Genomic DNA, 4,986 nt, shown 5'->3' with positions numbered 1-4,986 from the left:
ATGGCCAGTACAGAACCCTGTTAATCAAAACCAATTTGCATCTCATCCTACTTTGTGTGCTGTGATGTTGATGAGTTTCATAGATTTGACCCTAGTTTGTTTCTCAAATCTAAATAGAATAAACATTCAACATAAGCACACAATGTGTAGACTTAATTTTTCTGCTTATTGTTTCCCAATTTAGTTTGTCTTATGTATACTGCTCCATCAGTTATTATATTTGGCTATATAATATTAGTAATATTTTCAAATATATGTATAATGTCAGCATATTTGGACACAAACTTACATTTAGCATACAAATACTTATTACAGATATTTAATTATAATAATACTTATACTTTTAATATATACATTTTATTATTATATATTATACCATGTATATTATTATTAGATATTGAGACATGGACAATAGCTTACAGATATTATTGTCTATTTATACATATTTATTTAAAGTGCATGCATACATAAAAATAAACAATTTTCATTATGGTTTCATTCTTTTTGTAATAATAATTTCATGACGTATTATTGATTTTAAAAATATATAAATTATTAAAAAATTATATAATATAATTTAGTTTATAATATATTTGTCGTTGTTATTATTATTATTATTGCTTTTATTATTATTTAATAATAAATGCATGCATACAGAATTTTTCCATACTTTATATATAATAATTTTTATTAATAATAACAATTATAAAAATGTGCTGTTAATCAAAAAAAAAAAGAAAAAAAAGTACTAATAATTATTTTTTATTACTATTACTACTACTATTTGCTTTTTCTTTTTGAAAAGGTTTAACTAAAATTAACTGAATTTGTTAAGTCACTTATTACAAAGAGATTAATTATGCTCACTACTTTTGACAGCCCTAATATTTTAATTTTAAACTCATAATTTATGTTTTATATGTTTAAAAAGGAAAAGCAAAACTGAAATCTCTCTAAGTGCCCCCAGGGAACACAAGCCGCTTGTTCAGAATCACTAGCGTGTCTGACATCAACATATACTATATTCATGTATTCATTGCAGAAAAGACTAATAGCATCCATTATGCGCTTCTACATAATTGTTTTTTATACAGTAATTGGATTGCGTTTATTTCCTCTCCTTACAAATTGGCAGAAAATGTCAGCTTACAGATTGTGCGCCATGGCAGCGCAGTTTCCGCCGAAGCAAAACTGAGGACCAGCACAGCAGAAAGTGGTAAAACCCAAACAATAAATGCAAAGGCAGAGCCACAGTTGTAAATATTGATTGCCGTAGAGTGAGGTCTGTTCTTATTGCACTCTTGCAAGAATAATGATGTTCCACGGCGAGCCTAATTGTGATATTTCTCTCAAAGTGCGAGGTAGAGGATGCTAATAAGCAAAAGCAAAGTTAGCCGCACAAACACGAACCATATGTTGCCTCTGCATGGATGAAATCCTGTGATTCAAAGCAGCTGATTCCATTTGGATGGGTCTCCAGACATCTGCCAAAGAGACACCGGAGCCGCTCAATTCTCTCCGAGCGACAGAACGGTGACACAGCTAAAGAATGCACTTCAACTCTCAGACCATTAAAATGAAGGATGAACGGCCCTGAGGGTGATGGCCGAGGGTCTTTTTTAATAGACTTTAGTGCCAAAGGTCTTCCAGTGCTGTCACGCTCTCTCGTCCTGAAGAATAACCTGCGCCACCTTTATCAGATCATTGGGAAAGTTGTCATCAGCATCAGATAATTACTGCTGAAAATTTTCCATGAGACCCTGCTGGCGTGAGAGTGTCCCCTCGACCGCAAATGAGGCTGGATGGTTGTAGGGTCTGGGTCTGAATTATTGATATGGTTTTGTATGAGTGGGGAGTTTTTAACGACGGTCATTTAGAAGATGGAGAGGCATCAGCAGGGCGCTAAATCTGACAGCGTGCTCCACAAACACCGACTTTATTGTCCGCACAGATGGCCTGTGTGTACTGACTTCAGAGCACCAGTGCATCACACACACACACACACACACATGCACACAGGTCTGGACTATCAGGTTTTGAAACAATATATGAAATTGGATTTGCTTTGATGTGTGATAATGAATTCAGATCTATATGCGAGGTTGTTTCAAGGTTTTCGGTCAGAAGAGCACATTATGGGTTTTCTTTGCTGAGAGGAAGCGAGCTGTGCTGGTCTGAGATTATTGCTTTTTTAAGGGCTGCTGGTCACGTTTCTCAGCTTAGATGCTCTCTAAAATATAGCTCGGGTGTCATCTGTTGTTTACTGTTTTTAAAGAAGACTGTAGAAGAGGCCAAATCGATGTAGAAAATCTGTCAGTTTGACTTTTGAAAAAGAATTAATGGACATTTAAGGGTGTCTAGAAGAAGGTGTGTGTGCCTTGAGCTGTCTGCTGCGATATGTGACAATCTTGCTAGAATATAGATGATGTCTTCATGTGTGCTTGCATAAACCTGTATTTTGAATGCAAAAGGAGATGTTTTGAAGCATGTTCACACTGCCACACAAATGACAGCGGGTACCAAGAACCAAGCTCCAAAAAGGACACAAAAGCACCATAAAAGTAGTCCAAACAACCAGAAAATGCATATGACAGAAGTCATATGAATACTTTTATGCTCTCTTTTTTGTGCTTTCTGAAGCTTAAACCCACAGATGACTGTATGTGTATTTATAAAGAAAACCTTTTAAAATCTTAGTATTATTATCATTATTGTCATAAAAAAGTGTATCACATTTTTTATAATAATCATTAATCATAATCAGTAATTTTATCAAATTATGTAAAAAGAAATTAACAAATTATTATTATTAATAATATTTAATCAATAATATTTATTGTAAATACATTTTACTTAGCTTTTCCACCTAAAAATGTACCTGAATGTTAAGCTATGAATTGCAAATAATTGCACTTGCTTCTTTTGACAGTCCTAATATTTTTACATTTATTTTTATTTTATTGTGTTTTGAAATATGTTGACGCTGCTTTTTTTCTACACAAATTAAGTCTTACAGGTACCAGGTGCCTTGCTTCAAAAAGGACACAAAAGCACCATAAAAGAGGTCCAAGGGAACATGTATATGACACAGATTGTATACTTTTACTGTGTCTTTTTGTCCTTTTGCAGCCTGAAAGCCCCTGGTCATTGTATGTGTTCTTTGAAAAGAAAGACATCATGAAATCAAAATATTATCTTCTGTGATCCGTGAAAGAAAGAAGGTCAGTCTTACTGGTTTGGAAAGACATGAGAGTGAGTGAATAATCAATGTGGAACAATATGTTCATTTCACATTGCTGACTAAGGATAGGGAATGTTTTTGTAATGCCAATAGCAAAATGAGAAAGAATGTCTAATGGTGGTTTGCCATGAATCTTGAAAGATGCGAATGGATTGTTCACCAGTGCGGTGCAGTGCAGAATACCAAAATATGGAGATGAAGCACTGTACCTGGTCTTATCTCCCAGGGGGTGACGTGCAGATTTTGGGAGAGAGTGAGAGAGCAAGAGAAAAAAACAACATATTGAAAGAGCACAGTAGTATTTGCAGAAAAATTCCATTTTATTTTTTTTATTTTTTAAATGGTGTGTTTTGGAATGCATTCTCATGTCAGTAACTCCAGCTTGCTGAATATTTCTACTAATCACGATAATCATGTCTTTGTAGTGCTTATTTGTGACATGTATATGACACATTTTTAACCTGTATTACATTATCGTGGAGTCAAACTCTGATAAGTTTGATAAATTGTGACCGTGTTTAATACTTTATGTAAAGCTCATGGAAATGCTGTTGTTTAAATCATCCTGTTGGGATAATGCACACTGCTCAATGCATATTGCATAAGAAGAGGCTTTTTATGGGCTGATATTTTATGTATATATTCACTAATACAAAAGAAGCCATTTCGATTTATTTGTGTATCTAATCCTGTATACTATTCATATCCAGATTCATTATTAGACTCTTCTTTAGTTGCAATTCCAGTCACTGCCCTATACTTTGCTCATTTGCAAATATTGCTGGCTCTTTTCACAAAAAAGGTGTTCTCTGTAGAATATAAATGCAAACAATGACTTTACGAAAAAACGGATATGTGCTACTGTAATTTATTTCAGTTTCAGCATGTGAAGTCTCGTCTGCAAGGATGCGCTAGTAGATATAGGCTAGAAATATATATATTATAGGTAGGCTATAACATTATCTATAACCGACTTGCAATGTTGTCACTTTAAGGACAGCTAATTATGACTTAACTGTAAAACTGTCAACCTGTCAGTATAGGCTATATTAAATATATTAACTTAACCGCGACCAGTAGGCTATATTCCGAATTGAGAGGGAATGAATCCGAAGAGCCGGTTCTTTTTATTGATTCCTTCGAATACATCACGACCAATATAGTGCGAATCCAGAGGGAATGACTGCGATAAGCTGGTTGTTTTAACTTTATTAAACCCATATATATAATGGCACTAGTACAGTTCGATTCCAGAGGGAATTAATCTGATAAACAGGTTCTTTTTATTGTATCAAACCCGACCAGCGGGGTATTCGATTCCTGCAGGATTGATTCAGAGTCAATTCTTTTTCACTGAATCAAACACATACAGCGCGACGTGTTCTCGAAAGAAAAGCCTTATATGAGCAACTTATATGAGCAGATTTTCGACTTAGACCTCAAGTTATTATCGGTTTACCTGAAGTAGAACAAAACTTACGGGTTTTCTTTTTCTTTTCCCCTAATTCATATTAACCGCAAAACTTAATGTAGGCTACTCATTCGGAACATGTAAAAGCCCATAAGGAAACCAAGTTTGAAAAAGCATTTTTTTTTTTTAAGTTTTAGGACCACAAAATGGTCAGGTCTATTTCACTATCTAAATCTTTTTTTTTTTTTCTTTATTAAAAGAATCCTTAAGAAACGGAATAGTTAAATTCCTTATCTGCATCTCTTCTCCCCACACGTTGAGTGTGTGCGTGAGT

The sequence above is a fragment of the Carassius auratus genome, unplaced genomic scaffold, assembly GCF_003368295.1.
Source record: "Carassius auratus strain Wakin unplaced genomic scaffold, ASM336829v1 scaf_tig00013232, whole genome shotgun sequence".
Lineage (NCBI taxonomy): Eukaryota > Metazoa > Chordata > Actinopteri > Cypriniformes > Cyprinidae > Carassius > Carassius auratus.
This window is presented reverse-complemented; position numbering follows the sequence as displayed.